This window comes from Ursus arctos, unplaced genomic scaffold (assembly GCF_023065955.2).
Source record: "Ursus arctos isolate Adak ecotype North America unplaced genomic scaffold, UrsArc2.0 scaffold_25, whole genome shotgun sequence".
NCBI lineage: Eukaryota > Metazoa > Chordata > Mammalia > Carnivora > Ursidae > Ursus > Ursus arctos.
This window is the reverse complement of record NW_026622930.1, coordinates 23,496,599-23,513,551: the sequence shown is the minus strand read 5'-3', so window position 1 is coordinate 23,513,551 and position 16,953 is coordinate 23,496,599. Positions and strand designations below refer to the sequence as shown.

Below are 16,953 nucleotides of genomic sequence, written 5' to 3'. Positions count from 1 at the left end.
CTACCTCTTGATGGGGTGGTAGTGGCGGCGAGGTTCTGGGAAGGGCACATGGGATTGTGAATATGCCTGCAGCGATTTTTTGGAAAACACTCCTTCTGTTGGGTTCATTCAGAGAACAGAACCATCCCAGGATAGGGAACATCTGAGGCAAGGAGCAAGGATTCTGATTCACCAGGGACTTCTGGTAGGATGATGCCATCAGCCTCACTCCAGATGGGCCCAAGAAGACCCAGGAGCTTTGGCAAAGTCTTTGCATCCACCTGGCACCCTGACACGTGGCATGGGGTTGTGGAAATTTCCTTCAACTGAGAATCGAGAGGTCTGTGATCTGACTGTTGTGTGATACAAGATAGGCCACTTCAGGGGCGCCTGGGTGGCTCAGTTGTTAAGCGTCTGCCTTCGGCCCAGGGTGTGATTCCCAGGGTCCTGGGATCGAGCCCCGCATCAGGCTCCCTGCTCTGCTGGGAGCCTGCTTCTTCCTCTCCCACTCCCTCTGCTTGTGTTCCCTCTCTTGCTGACTGTGTCTCTCTCTGTCAAATAACTAAATAAAATCTTAAAAAAAAAAAAAGATAGGCCACTTCATCCATTTGAGCCTCGTTTTCCTCTATCTGACGGATGAGAAGTTTGGATTAGATCAGTTGTTTTCTAATTCCTTATAGAAGGGAGGATTTTTCTTCTCTTAAATTTGTGTTGTTCCAGGGTGCCTGGCTGGATTCATCGGTATTGCATGCGACTCTTGATTTCTGGGTCATGAGATGGAGCCCCATGTTGGGCATGCAGCCTACTAAAAAAAAAAAAAAAAAAAAAAAAAGAAGAAGAAGAAGAGAGAGAAAAAAATAAATTTGTATTTCCAAATAAAAGTTGAGGTGGAACCCAATATATGAGCTGGATAAATGTCATAGAAAGGGGTTTGGAGGATAGATATGCCCACTCGTTCCTTCCCACTCCCTGAGGATTCTCCATGGAAACTCAGCACTCCTCAGAGTATGTTTGGAAAATCCTTGAATCAGGGGGTTTCCTGAGGGTCTCTAGGATGGGATTGGGTGAGAGAGGAAAGAGCAACTACTCGTCTCTCAGATTTCCATCAGAGTAGTTTCCGTTTCCTGCCTGCTCCCTGCTTGAGTCCCCACTGTCATCTCTCAGTCATCTGACACTGAAGTAAGTGTCTGGCAGGTGTTCTGGAAGAGTCAAGGTCCTACAAATCCCTGGGGGGAGCAATATTTAAAGAATGGGCCCATCTATTGGTATTGTTTGAGTTTGGGGCCCTGTAATTTGTGCTAGACCAGCCTGGTCTGGGGAGAAATTGGGGACCCTGTGGAAAGGCCTGAGGGCTATGCCAGTGGTGGTCCCACAGTTCCACCTTTTGTGGCCTCGTCTGATGACTCGGGGTCTGCAGAAGAGAGGCGCCCTGGGTTGGCTGTCACAGTCCTTCCTCTGCTGCTCCCGTCCATTTTTCCACCACTGTCCCTCCATCTGTCCCCTCCCCACCCCCTTCCCAGCCCACTCCCACCCCCACTTTTTCTCTCCCACATTTTCTGCTCCCTATCTTTGTCTCTCCATCCTGTTCTCTCTTTAAAGGAAAAAAAAAATCAATCCACAGAGCGATTAGATTTGCAAATGAGCGGGCAGGAAACTGGGAACAAAGGGAACCAGAGCCGAAGAGGGAGCAGGTATAATTACTGTAATTAACTCAAGCAGCAGGGACACATCCCCTAGTCGGTGGTTGCTGTGAGGCACTGCAGGGGAGGCTGAGGGGAACCGGGGGGCCGCCAGGAAACTCAGATGGCTCCCCCCTCCCTGGGGCTGAGGTGTCCTCGTGGGGGCCCTGGCTAGGAAGCTCCTCCTGGAGAAGGGGTCTGGGCCAGGAGCCATGACATCCCCCCCCCCCCGCCCCCCGCCGCCATGGGCTCCACAGGAGCAGGGAAGAGGACATGAAATGGTCTTTTGTCCAGAAGAGTGGGGCCAGAGAACAAAGTCTCCTTCTTTCATCTCTTACCAGGACACTTAGCTCTTCCTGCTTGATGACATCCTGAGAGCCTGTTCTGGTGTCCCTGTGATCCAAACATTTGTAGATGCCTTGGAAGGGAACATATCTCTGATCCCCTGAGACTGTCATTTCTGTGTCTCTAACCATCCTCAAATATCCACCTCTTGGCTCTTGAGGCCTTCCAGGGCACCTTTGCAACCTCCCCTTTCACAGCTGCCCCTCATCAGCTCCTTCACCAGCCGGTTTTGATTGTGTGCTGCACCCGGAACATACTCTGCATTCTTCTATTTCTGCGCCTTTGCGAGTAAGGCGGTCCCTCTCCTGCTGTGTTGCACTTTCTTAAATGCCAGTTGGTAAAAAGTTATCCACCTTTGGAGATATGATTGAAATGGAAGTGGCTTTTCCAAGGTCTGTATTTATCTCACCCTTCACAGAAGCCTATAGCCCTTCTCTCTCTTGGGGACCTTACCTCACCATACCCCCTCTTGAACTCCTTTCCTTTGAGGAAGTCAGATGGACCCTGGCTTAGGATTCCTGGAGCTTAACAACCATCTTTGGGGCTCTGTGTTCATCAGACCCCTTTCCCTTGCCAGTGACAGAAACCCCAACTCAAACTGGCTTAAATAACAAAGGGTATTTATTAGTTGGAGTGACTGAGAATTCTGGGGATGTTTGCAGGCATGGCTGGATCCAGGAACTCAAACATCGGATCTGTCTCCATGCTGTCCCCATTTCTCACTGTGGGTTTCACTTCCAGACAGGCCCCTCTGCAGCATGGTCCTCAGCTTCCCCAGGCTAATAACATTCCTGGAGCCAGCCATCCCAGGGAGTTTTTCCTTCCTAATGTTCCAGCACACACTGGAGATTGAGTCTCACTGGGTTGGATTGGGTCCAGAGCCAATTGCTGGGTTGGGGAAAATGAAACCCAGTGATTGGCCAGGCTGGCCTCAAGTGATCCCTGATGGGATCTGAGGTAGACATGAGGTCAGCTATGTCCAAACTCCATGGTTCCCAATGAGGAGGAGTGGTTGCTCAAAAAGGAGATAGAAGGACGTAGCAGAGATGCTGCACGGGTAGAAACAGCAGGCGTCTGCCACTGGCAGAGCACCCAGGTGAGGGCCCCGCCCCTGGAAATGTCCCATATCCCCTCATTTTTATACTCAACGTATCCTTCAATACCAACCCATGTCGACCGGCCTCGAGATGCCTCCTCATGTGCTCCAGGTGCCCGGGGTCTGTACCACTTCCCCGGCACACACCTTCATGCTGCCTTATCGAGATCCTTGTCTCCATTTGTTATAGCCTCATTGGAGCAACCAGGTTACAGACCTGCTGGGAGCAGGCACGTGGCCCTCCTCATTGCCCCTCCCGCTCTGCTACAGCCCCAGGCACCCAGACAACACTCCAGTGAGCCAAGCGTAGAACACAGGTCATCTCCAGGCCTGAGAACTGGGTCACTTACCCATGTGGGACCTTGGGGAGCCCCCTGACCTCTCTCACCTTCCGCATCTGAAGGCTGGGGCTATGGACACACCTGTTTTACAGAGCCATGAAAAATGAAGGAGCTCCTATGTGCAGAAGTACCTCCCACTCTCTTCCCAGCTAAGCCCTACCTGTCTTCCTCCCATTACATAATTGGATATTTACTTGCCACTGAGGTAAGAAAGAAGCGTTCACCTTCCTTATTTCTGTGATGCTGGCCTCCGCCTCCCTAGTCATTTTTGTTTTCCTTGGCCAGCTCCTCTTCTTGTTCATCTACCTTTTAAAAAGTGTGCAAGCACCAGGCGGCAGAGTGTAGCAGTCAACAGCACAGGCTTGCGTCTCAGGTAGCCACTTTTAGTGTTGTAGTTACACCATCTGCTAGCGTGAGGCCTCAAGCGAGTTACTTCACCTTTCAGTGGCTCAGCCCCTCATCATTGAAATGAGAAATCACAATGATATCTACCTCAAGGGGTGGGATTGAATGAGTTAATTTGTGGAAAGCGCTTAGAACAGGACTCGGTGGGAAGGAAGGACTATCAAATGTTAACTATTATTCCTATTTTAATGTTTGCAACTGAAATCCATGATCAGCATTAGGTCCAGTCAGTTCTTTCTCCTTGAAACTTCTCAAACTCATCCTTTCACTAACAATTTCTTCGTTCAGTCCCTCATAATTCCAAGCATGGACTTCTCCCACATCCTCCTGATTGATCTCCCCTACCTGTCTTGCCTTTTCATCTATGCTCCACACAAAAATCTGACCATGTTTCTCCCCCGACGTAAGTCTTTGGATGGTGCCCTGTAATGATTAGGATACAAAGGCCCCGCTCTAGGGTATGGCATACGAAGTGGTTTGGGATCTTTCCCGGGCTTCTTTAGCTTTATCTCTCTCCACTGCCCCTCCTGTCTGTCCTCCTCCCGCAGGCATATCTGCTTTCTCTCACCTCTTTGTCTAGAATACTTTATCTCCTCTTTTCTCCTGGCCACTTCTGCAGCATTCACTGAGCCTCAGTTTGGGCATCACAACCCCCCGAAGGCTTTCTGGCTGTCTAGCCTGTTCCCCCGCAGGATGATGTAGACGTGCCTCACCCAGAGCACCCTGGGAATATCTCTAGCCCAGCAGTTGTTGCTTTGCTAAGTGTCTCCTCCATTAGACTACAAACTTCCTGGGGCCAGGGCCTCGTGTTGGAACGCCTAGCTTCAGGCACAGTTTCTGGAACTTCATGGGGGCTCGGTGCTTGTTGAGTGAATTGAATAATGATAGTCCCTCCTGAATTTGTCAGGTCTCTTCCGGTTCTAGTGACAGAAACTGGCTTTAGGCATGCTGGATCCCAGTACTCAAATGACATCATCAGGACCACATCAGACTCCATCTCTAGGCTTTGCTATCCCCTGTCTGGGTTCCACTCCCAAGCTGGTTCCCTGAAAATCATCACTGGCAGCTTTAGTCTACTCACTGAGCAACCCAGTGAAAAACTAGCATTTCTTTCCCAAGATTTTCAGCCAAAGTCTCCACACCACTCTCATTAGACCAATTACTTGCTGTCCCGGAGACATGAAATGTGGGGATAGGCCAGAAGTGACCGAAATGTATTTCTTACTGTGCTAGCTTTGGAGGCTGAGAAGCCCAAGATCAAGGTACCAACAGATTCCATGTCTGGTGGGACCTGCTTCCAGGCTCATACGTGGCACTGTTACCACACATGGCCGACTGGGCGAGGGAGCCCTCTGGGGTCCCTTTTATAAGATCACTGCTCCCATTCATGAGAGCTCCCCCTCATGACCTAATCACCTCCCCAGGGCCTCACCTCCTAATGCTGTAGTCACATGTCCCTTCTCAGACTTGGAGAATGGCATCATGGTCACATGGGTGAGTGGGACAGGTGTGTTCCCCAAAAGAAAAATGGGGTGCTTTTACCAGAAACAGGGTCATCAGAAAGTCAAACCAATATTTTCACGAAAGTGCCAGGTGCTGCTAGATTTTATATAAGCATTTCAATTTATCTTCATAACGACCCAAAGAACTCCATCCCATGAATGAGAATGCATAGGTTTGGAGAGGTTGGGCGACTCACTGGGGTTTATATGGCTCATAGGAGGTGGAGTCAGAGCCCCACCCTGACACTCTGACTGCAGAGACCTCCTCCTTTAAAAAGTTTTTAAGAAGGAATAGTTACACATAGTAAAAATTTGAAACAGTGCAAAAAGGTGTATAGTGAATAGGTAGGTATGCTTCCAACCTTGACCCTGAGCCCCAGTCTCCCCTTTCCTCCCCCAGTCATCCACCCAGAAGCCCTACTTTTATGCTTTACTATGCTGGCCATAGTCTTCAGTCTAGGGCTAACGTGTCCCCACTTCTGAGCGTTTCACCCCTTGCCCCACGGGCTATGAGGTCTTTCCATTCTGGCTGGTGGAACACAAACCATCCCCAGCCCCATGTCAAGTGCAGCCGTGGTGGAGCTTACTGCTTTGCGGCGGTCCTTCCCAGCGTCTGGTGCTTCTCGCATGCCTGCTGATGAGTGCTCCGGCCACAGCTGGAGGGGACCTCTGCGAGCTGCTGGAGCTCTCTCTTTAACGCTTTTCATTACCCTGAATGCCATCTTGGTCTCCTGAACTCAGGGAGACCGTCGGGCTCTGCCTCGGGTCCTCCTCCCTGATTGGTGGCCAGAAATGACCTGCTACGAGTGAGCTGGGAAAGTTTAGGGCTTGCCTCTTCCCTCCCCCTCCTCTCAGCCATTGGTGACCCTTCCCATGCTGTCTGCTGCTCAATGTCTTAAAACCATTGTTTAATTTTGTCTGTTTTTTTTTAAGCTATTTAAGGAAGTTGGGTAAATCTGGTTGGGTAGAGTCCCTAGTACTCTATCATGGCCAGAAATAGTGCCGCTTTCCCGAGCTGTTTGTGATAGGCGATGCCTAAACAAGCCTTTATAGTCCCTCCTCTGTACACGTACCTTTTTGTACCTTTGCTATACACTGTCGTGCACCTTACTTTTGCTACTTATTATCGCTGCAGGCTATTTTATATAGACTGACTTCATTCTATTAAAGGTAGAGTTGGCACTCCTAACCCCTACACTGTTCTGTTTCAGTGAATGACAGCTGAGTTATTAGTGGCTATAATTCATGCTGGGTAAATAGTTGACGAGTCGAATAAACTCTGGTGAAACTGCTCCCAGGTGGCTGGACTCGTGTTCTGATGAGGGGAGGAAAAAGGATGCCCCACATTCGGTTTGGGGTCCTTTGTATTCCAGCCTCTTCTGTTCTCTCCTCTCACTTCTCAGAAGAGTTCCTTCTCATCTCCTTGTCTATGATAGGCTGAGACATAGTCATTTTTAAACCTCAGCTCTTGTCTCTTCTCTCCCATTTCATAAGAATTCAATTTACACCACAAAACCACATTCATTCTATAAAAAGAGGTATACCTGTACCCATTCGGGGAACCACTGTAAGATGCTATGAAGTGTGCCTGCGTAGTGCCTGACGTCTAGAAACTCAGTAAGTGCCTTTTGGATGAACTTGGGGTTGACTTGTGTCTTGTGCATTTAAAATCTAGCTGCCCACATCAGTGCACCAAAAAGTCCTGGTTGTCTAACCTCTAGTTAGGACCTATAAGTGATGCCATCAAAGATGAGTATATAGAGATATTTGTTGACTCAGTATTTATAAAAGTACAGTTTGGAAATCATTAAATGTTCATAGCAACAGAATGGTTAAGTGGCGAAAGATTAGCATCAGCATTAGTATTGTCTGTGCGGGCTGCTGTAACAAAAGTATCATAGACTCGGCAGCTTAGAAACAAAAAAATTATTTTGCACAGTTCTGGAGGCTGGGAAGTCCAAGGTCAAGGTGCTGGCAGATTCTGTGTCCGGTAAGACCCACTTCCTGGTTCATAGATGGCTGGCTGCTTGCCACATCCTCACATGGTTGGCGAGGCAAGGGAGCTCTGTGGGGTCTCTTATAAGGGCACTAATCCCATTCATTAGGGCTCTGCCCTCATGACCTAATCACCTCTTAATACCATCAATTAATGCCCCACCCCTTAATACCATCACATTCGGGGTTGAATTTAACGTATGAATAAGGGTGACAAATATTCAATCTGTAGCACGTATAAGCTCTTTAAAATATGTGTTTGTGTGTGTGTTACAGGTTAACCTGGCTCCCAAATGAAAGTTGGCCACTTTGTCTGGGCTTTGACTCATTCCCTTACCACTGTCTTTGGAAGCTAACACTCAGCGTGAGACTCAAGTTCACTATCACCTGTTCTCGTTCTCACAGCAGCCTCACAAAGGGGCTTATGTGCCTCATTTCTACAGAATAACTAGTTCCAGGCCATATGTGCGTACAGAGGAATTCAGGTTTAAAACATTTTTTAAATTATTTTTTTGAGAGAGAGAGAGAGCATGAGGGGAGGGGCGGGGGGGGGGGAGCGGAGAGAATCTTAAGCAGGCTCCATGCCCAGGACAAAGCCCGACATGGGGCTCTATCTCACAACCCTGAGATCATGACCCAATACAAAATTAAGAGTGGGCTGCTTAACTGACAGCCACTCAGATGCCCCAGAGCTCAGATTTAAGTTCAGGTCCTCCTGCCTCTAAAGCCTGAGCTCCAGCTGCTCGTGGGGTTAAGACGTTGTCCCCAAAGTGTGCTCTGTAGAGCTCTACTTCTACCAAATATCACAAGGAAAAAGGGTTCCCTGTTTGCATTTGTTCTTGAGGTATTTGCTTTTCTGTTGTGATCTGAAGAGATTCTCAGCGTACACAGTAGTTTCTAGCATCTGCCTGTGGTTGAAAGAGTTTTTTTAAATAGATGGTGGCTGGGTTGACACCTTGGAATTACTCCATGAGCGCTGATTCAGTACCTGACACGAATATAAGGTGGCCCTTCTACAAGCTGCTTGGGTCATAGAAATTTGGAATATCAGAGAGAGAAGGGCTTTAGAGAGAATGATTGAGGTCTACCCCTTCATTTTACAAATGAGGGAACTGAGGCAAAGGGAAAACTTCCTTATCCAACCCCTTGGTTTGGCAAAGGGAGGGCTAGAACCTGGGACCTAGGTCTCCTGACTCCAAGTCCAGTGTTCTTTCCTCCTTCTGTGAAGAGGAGAACTATTTTGTAAATTTTCTGGCAATCCGTTAGTGGTTTTATATATATTCTGCCTCTGTTGCCATTTGTCTCTGTTTTAGCTTGTGTTCTTGCTCTGTCTGTCTCAGGGCCTCTTCCTGATTGTTTGAGGTCACAGCAAGATGGCAGGTGGATCCCGTAGAAAAGGGGACTAGAGAATTGGGCAGAAGGGGCCTTAGGTTATAGCAGCTAGCATCAACTCTGATAGGGACAACAGCACATCATCACACATTGGATTTCTGACCGAAAAACTGGGTGTACAGTAAGATTTTACAGTTCAATCATATCAGGGATGACTCCTATTTAAAGACTACTATGACTACCCTTTGCCTTATCCATTCTATTTCTAGAAATTTATCTTATAAAGATGTGTGCATAGGGATCTTTTTAAAAAACATCGTATACAATAGCAAATGACAATAAACAGCTTAAAAACCCACTGATGGGAGATACAGTTATAAAAACCATGGTGCACCATGCGGTAGAGAGCTGTCGAGCCATGAGACACAAGAGGACAGATCGTATGGGCTGACACCGTGCAACCTATAAGATATATCGAGTGAAAAAATAAGGTGTGTCCATGTCTTGGTTTGGGGTCCCTCGAAAGCAGAGCCTCAGACACAGACTTGAGTGCAGGTAGTTTATTTGGGAAGTAATCCCAGAAAAAATGAATGAGAGCACGAGGACAGGGAGACAGAAAATGGGAAAAAAAAAAAGATGTATTATTGAGTTATTGCTATAGGTAACGGAAGGCTAAGTCCAGACCTTTGAAAAACATGCGGAATGCCAACTCCCAGAATTATCTGTCTTTTGGCAAGAAGGAAGGCTGGGGCATTTATTGACCAAACCCATCCTATATTGGGAAGCCTTCTGCTTCGGGCTGCATCTCCCTGTAGACTGAGCAGGCTCCTGTGCCTGGAGAAAGGGCTAGTGTTCCAGGTGGGACTCTGTCAGTGTGCAAGGGAGGGGCTGACCGTGGGAGTGGCAGCAGAAATCAGAGGTGGTCTAAGGGCATATCAGGCACCCAAAAGCAGCTACTATAATAGAAAAGATATCTACTTGTATGTAAACGAAGTATATATGTGCATTTGTGTGATACACCCATAGAGATAGCCATATACGAATACCAATGTAGAGGTGTATACACACAATTTTTTGAATGATGCATAAAATCACTGGGAATAGTGGTTACCTTTGGGTAGGAAGATGGAGTATTTGGAGGTCTGGACATATGGTGAGAGAGGACTAATGTCTAGTTGAAATTTTTTAACCATATGAATCTATTTCTTTTGTAATGTTTTAATTACTTTTATTGAGGCATAACTTAGATATTAATAAAACACACCTAATTTAAATGTACAGTTTAATAAATTTCATTGAACATCTGCACCCACACAACCACTCCCACAGTCAGCACACAGAACATGTCCATCGAGCTCCCCACCAGCCCTCTATAATCAATCCCCACCTCTCGATCTTTCTCATGTCAATGTATTGTTCCTTTTTATTTATTTTTTATTTTTATTTTTTTAAATTTTTAAATTTTTTTTTAAAGATTTTATTTATTTATTTGACACAGAGAGAGAGACAGCCAGCGAGAGAGGGAACACAAGCAGGGGGAGTGGGAGAGGAAGAAGCAGGCTCTCAGCGGAGAAGCCTGATGTGAGGCTCGATCCCAGAACGATCCCAGAACGCTCCCAGAACGCTGGGATCACACCCTGAGCTGAAGGCAGATGCTTAATGACTGAGCCACCCAGGCGCCCCTGTATTGTTCCTTTTTAAAACTGAGTCATATTCTGTTGTAGGGATAGAACACTATTTACCTTCACTTTTGATGGACTTGCAGATTGTGTCTAGTTTTGAGTTATTATGTATAGAAGTTGTCATGAAAAAGTTATGCACTCTTGCAAGAAGTGTTTGTGCAGACCTAGGTTCTTGTTCTTCTTGTGTAAATACCTAGGGGATTGCTGGGTTGTATAGTATATGAATATTTAACTTTATAAGCAATCGCTGAATTTTTCCAAAGTGTTGTATTATTGTGCATTTTTACCAACAAAAGATGAGATTTCCAGTTGTTTCACATCCTTGCCAACACTTGGTATGATTTCTCCTTTTAATTTTAGCTATTCTAGTGGGTGGCTGGAGTATCTGGAGGTTTTAATTTGCATTTTCCTGATGACAATGATGTTGAGCTTACTTCTCATTTGTATATCTGCCATTTATAGTTTTCTTTTGTGAAGTGTCCGTTCAAACTTTTTGCCTTCTTTCTTTTTTTTTTTAAAGTAGGCTTCATGCCCAGTGTGGAGTCCCATGTGGGGCTTGAACTCACGACCCTGAGATCAAGACCTGAGATGAAATCGAGAGTTGGATTCTTAACTGACTGAACCATCCAGGTGCCCCCCTTTTTTTGCCTATTTTTGAGTTAATATTTTACTATTGAGCTATAAGAGTTTTTAATATATTCCAAATAGAAGATATTGACAGATATATGTATTACATACATATGTATTTTTTTTCTGTTTATGGCTTGTATTTTATTTTTTTTGCTTGTTTGATTTTAATGCTGTCTTTCAAAGGATAGGATGCTTTAATTTTGACATAGTCCAATTTATCAATTTTTTCCCCTTTTAGAATAAGTGTTTTTTGTGTATTGTCTAAGAATTTTTTGCCTATACTAAGGTCGTAACATTTTCCTCCTATGTTTTCTTCTAGAAATTTATAGTTTAGCATTTATATTTATGCCAGTGATCAATATTAAGGTAATTTTTGTTTATAGCGTAAGGCAAATGTTCAAGGATATTTTCTTCCTGGGATATCCAATTGTCCTAGCAACATTTGTTGAAAGATTTTCCCCATTGGATTTATTTGGCATTTTTGTCAAAAATTAATTGACCATATATGAGTGGGCCTATTTCTGGACTCTTTGTTCTGTTCCATTGATCTATATGTCTATCCTATGTTAATAGCACACTGGTCTTTATTATTGTAGCTTTATGGTAAATCTTAAAATAGTGTAGCTCTTACACTATTTTAGGATCTAGTGTAGGAGGTAGTCTAAGTCCTCCAACTTTGTTCTTCTTTTCAGAGTTGTTTTGGCTATTTTAAGTCCTTAACATTTACATACAAATTTCATTATCAGTTTGTCAATTTTTCTTAAGAAAAAAACCCAGTGGTATTGTGATGGAGATTACATTGGATCCCAATATATTGGGCAGTATCGGCTTCTTAATAATATTGAGTCTTTCAATCCATAAACATTGTATATATCTTTACGTATTTAGGTCTTCTTTAGATTTTTCAGTAATTATTTTGTCATTTCAGTGTAGAAGTTTAGCACATATTTTGTTAAATTTATCCACAAGTGTTTTATGTCTTTTGAAGCTATTGTGAGTGCTATCTGTGGTGGCCCGCCTCCAGATTGGCCTGAAATGCCCCTTCCCTCCTGGTATTCATGCCCATGTGTAGTAACCCCCGAACACACACACACACACACACACACACACACACACACACACACACACACATTGTACCAGGGTTGATCTGTGTGACCTATTGAATATGGCGGAAGTGATGGAATGCCACTTCTGAGACTGGGTAATCAAAGACATTGTGGCTCCTTCTTTGCTCTCTTGTCTTGCTTGCTCTGGAAGACATAGGAGCAGCTCTACTGGAAGGTCCAATGTGGTAAAGAAATGAGACCTTCATAAAGGAGAAACTGGGGTCTCTGCCAGCAAGATGTGAATGAGTGATCTTTTTTTTTTTTTAAAGATTTTATTTATTTAGTTGACAGAGAGAAAGACAGCCAGCAAGAGAGGAAACACAAGCAGGGGGAGTGGGAGAGGAAGAAGCAGGCTCCTAGCAGAGGAGCCTGATGTGGGGCTTGATCCCAGAACACCGGGATCACGCCCTGAGCCGAAGGCAGACGCTTAACGACTGCGCCACCTAGGCGCCCCGTGAATGAGTGATCTTGGAAGTAGATCCTCCAGCCCCAGTGAAGGCTTCACATGAGTGCATCCCTAGTTGACATCTTGATGGCAACCTCCTGAGACACGCTGAGCCATGCTACCCCCTGAAACTGCTCCTAGATTCCCGACTCTCAGAGACTATGTGAGATAATAAATGTTTGTTGTTTCAAGCTGCTAATTTGGTAATTTGTTATGTAGCAATTGAGAACTAATATAGTATTGTTTCTTTTAAATAAATGGTATCTATTTTATTTCAATTTCTAATTCTTTGTTTTTAGAATATAAAAATTCCTTTTTTTTTTTTTCTAATATAGACCTTGTATCCTGTGTCCTTGCTAAAATCAGCTCTTTTGCAGATATTTTAGGATTTTCTGCCTAGGCAATCATGTCATCTGTGACAAAGACAGTTTTACTTCTTTTCAAATATGCATGCCTTTTATTTATTCGACTGCCTTATTAAACTAGCTAGGATTTTTAGTATCATGTTGAATAAGATGGTGAGAGTAGATATTCTTGCCTTGTTTTTTATCTTAAGGGGAAAGCAGTTCAGTCATTCACCATGAGTATAATGTTAGCTGTAGGTTTTCCAGAGATGCTCTTTATTAGGTTGGGGAAGTTTTCTTCTGCTCTTAGGTTTAAAAACATTCCCCCCACCCTGCCCCCCCAGGTGCTGTCATCAATCCTAGATTTATAGTTTTGTTATAGTAACAAATACTTGTTACAGTGAGATATGCACTCATGCACAGAGTTACTATATTTAAATTGATATAGAACAATATTTACATTTTAAAGTTACACTTTTGAAATTAGATGATGAAGTGCCGCTTAAGTTTTACAACATAGAAAAGAGCACACAAGACAAAAATAGAGGTAGCAGTACAAATATATCTGTTCTTGAGACCGCGTGCGGAGACGTTGTGTCAGAAAGCTACATCTTCTCAATCTGATTGTCCAAATCATTAAAATATGGATGATTCAGTGTCTTTTTGCCAGAAACTTGTTTGGTGCAATTAACCTGCCAATGTGCTGACATTTTTGAAAGCAAATCCGAGCCATTTTCAACCAAGTTTTTTTTTTTTTTAAGATTTTATTTATTTATTTGACAGAGATAGAGACCAGCGAGAGAGGGAACACAAGCAGGGGGAGTGGGAGAGGAAGAAGCAGGCTCATAGCAGAGGAGGCTGATGTGGGGCTCGATCCCATAACGCTGGGATCACGCCCTGAGCCGAAGGCAGACGCTTAACTGCTGTGCCACCCAGGCGCCCCTCAACCAAGTTTTTGATATGGGATGCTAGGCTTCCTAGTTTCCACTTGGGAAATATGCTCTTAACAGTCTTATAAAGATTCCACTTCTGGCCACTCTTCGTGACTGGGAGTGCCCAAAGCTCTGAAAATCCTAAAGAGTTGATCGATGTCTGAATCCCCATGGAAAAGTGACTTATTAGTTGCTAATTCTGCAAATATGGTATCTGCACTCCAAATGGGAGCAGGAGTTGTGAGCCGACCCCAGCAATACTTCGGCAGATCTCTGCAGGAGTGTCACTGCTTCACGGATATATATTCTACTAGGTAGTCTCAAAACTCTGGCAAGGTCCAAACCAGCCAATTTAGCCGTTCCTTTGTTGTCAATGGATTCTGAGGTTTTAAGTCTCTGTGAAGAGCTCTTCCAGAGTGACAAAACAGCATCCCTTGTATGATTTGACCCAAATAAGTCTTAACATGTGAAGAATCCATGAACTGACTAGGAGGGATAGAATCCAAGTATTTCTTAAGATCCAAGGAATTCAAAGATGTGATATAAGCTGGAATCCTGTATAAGCACATCTTGAAGACTGACTATATTTAGATGACAAAGTTCTCTTCATAGAGAAATTTCCTGAATTGTGGTACTAAGAACTTCTTCCTCTTTACTTTCTAGTCTGATTTTCTTCATGGCTACCCCTTGAGCTGTAGTTCTGTGTCTACCCTTGTACATAACTCCATAGGTACTTTCTCCAATTTTCTCAATTTTGGTGTAATAGTCCATAGTTACCCAATAGGTAGGGTGAATCCTGGCTTATTATTCTGTGATGGTGGGGTTGGGGAGGTTGGGGTCATAGTGGAGGCAGTTGTGGCAGCTACCTTGTCTATGTCATTCTTTCTTAAACTTCTGAGAGCCATGAGAATTTTTATTATGAATCATTTTCTTAATCTTTCTGAGTCTATTGAGATAATCATTTTTTTTCATTTTGTTAATATGGTGAATTACATTGATTGATTTCTTAAAAATATTTTAAAGATTTATTTATTTGAGAGAGAGAGAGTGGGAGCTGGAGAAAGGGTAGAGGGAGGGGGACAAGCAGATTCCATACTGAGCGTGGAGCCTGATGCAGGGCCTGATCCCATGACATTGAGATCATGACCTGAACCAAAATCAAGAGTTGAACGCTCAATCGACTGAGCTACCCAGGCGCCCCCAGTGATTGACATTTGAACCTTGTGTTCTTGAGATAAACCCTACCTGGTCATCATGCCTGAATTGTTCTTAGAAAATTTGATGAATCTTTGTCACTTTTTTATTATTTAAGGCATATCTGCATTTCGTGCATCTTCAGGAGACCAGGAGACTCTACTGCCCATTGGCTGATGTTGAATTACAGTGGTCCCTTGGTGCCTGAATGTGGGTGGACAAGTGTGTTTTGTAACCCTCTCAGATCCTTGGGGAAAGTGTCCAGACCATGACATGTGGGAATCTTGATGGACGTTGATAATATCCTGCCTCATTGAGTCAATTTATTGGTATTAAAAACTAAGTATTTTTGTTCAAATCAAGTATTTGTTCAACTTTAATTTGGAGCAGCTGAAAACTGGGGTAGTAAGGGGAGGAATGGAGAGGGAGGACTCCTGGTAGAAATCTCAACGTAGGGAGAACGTTTAGATCCTGGCTACCCTAAAATGATAAATATTCACAATCCAAAGCATGGCTCCTAGGGGTCTTAGTCACATCTCCAGGATTGTTTTATGGTATTCCTTTTACTTTTTCAGAGAAGAGTTTGGAAATGATGTTATTTCCTCCATTGCCTTAAGTTCCGAGTGGTGTCCCAGCACCCTGGTGATAGATGAGCATACCTTTCCTTACGTGTTGGTGCACCAGGCAGCTGCCCAGTGCTCCCACTCCTTCATCTATTCTGGCCTGACTACTTTCTTTTAGTGCTTTGAGTTCATTAAGGGTTTGATCAGTATTTGGTGAAAACTCAGCGTCTCCTTCTTTGGAACTCCAAGGAGATGGGTATGAGATTCTATGAAAACTTATTTTCACTTGAGAGCATTAAGACCAAGCATTAAAAAACCTCTCTTGAACTGCCTTGGAAGCTAGGGTCAGTATCCATAGGCTCTGAACGGGGGACTGAGACATGAGACTGGGAAAAGGAAAATTCCAGTAGATGAGATGATAGGAGAGAGCCTGCCTGGCTCCACCAAGACCTGAACAACTGCCATCTTCTCAAGGAAATAGGTGGAAAAGGGCTAGAATCTCTTAGCTTTCTCCCACATTCGGTCAGCTATGGACCTTGGGGGTCTGTGAAAATAGCTGGTGAGCAGCCTAGAGCAATGCAGTCCCTCTTTCTCTGTCCTCTATCCCATTTGGCATTTTCCCCCACCCTTCCTCCTCTAATCTAGACTGGGACAATCAGATGACAAAGAGTTCTACTTTAACACAAGTGCAGGTAGGTATTTATAGTAGGGAAATGGACTGAATGAGCCAGCTGCTAAAAATAGAAGGTCTGACTTCATCCATCCATTCAGGATTGTGGCCCAATGCATTTAGGGATAAAATAAATCAATTCAGATCTAATGTTCAGAAAAGGAGCCCCGATTGGGAATAGTTGGCTTCTTGTGAGAAATGATATAGATTTTTCCAAATTGGCAACAATGGCGGGGATGAGCTTTGCAGTCAAAAGACTTGACTGTTAGCCTGGACATCAGAAGATCTTTAAAAGTCTGTTCTAATTTTCCTCCAGGAAAACTGGTCTAAGCCCTCTAAGCTTTGCACTACATAAATTTCAGCCAAGCTTAGTGAACCCATCGGGAAGGTTTGGAGCTCTGACTTATGGTTGGGGAATACTAATTCTCTTGTCAATTTTACGGTTGATGCTCATTCAATTTTCCCACGGGTAGGTTCTTTGAATGAATAAACAAGTGCACAGCATTTGTTGAGCACTTACTGAGTACCCTGCGCCATGCTACACCCTTCTTGTGCTATTTTGTTTAGGTCTCATGACAACCCTCGCATATGCTCTCCGTTTTGCTGATATGCAAAGTGAGGCTTAGCGAGGGTTTTCCAAAGCCATGTTATTTGTGGAAAGAAGGTTGAGATTTGAACTCGTTTCTAGCATCGGAGATAGATACTGAGTCTTG

General features: G+C 44.4%; 1 pseudogene; it reads right to left on the bottom strand.

Annotated features, from left to right (window-relative positions):
* Window positions 1-13,486: 13,486 nt before the first annotated feature.
* LOC113270417 (cyclin-dependent kinase 1-like) lies at window positions 13,487-14,584 on the bottom strand (annotated as a pseudogene).
* Between the last annotated feature and the right edge of the window lie 2,369 nt (window positions 14,585-16,953).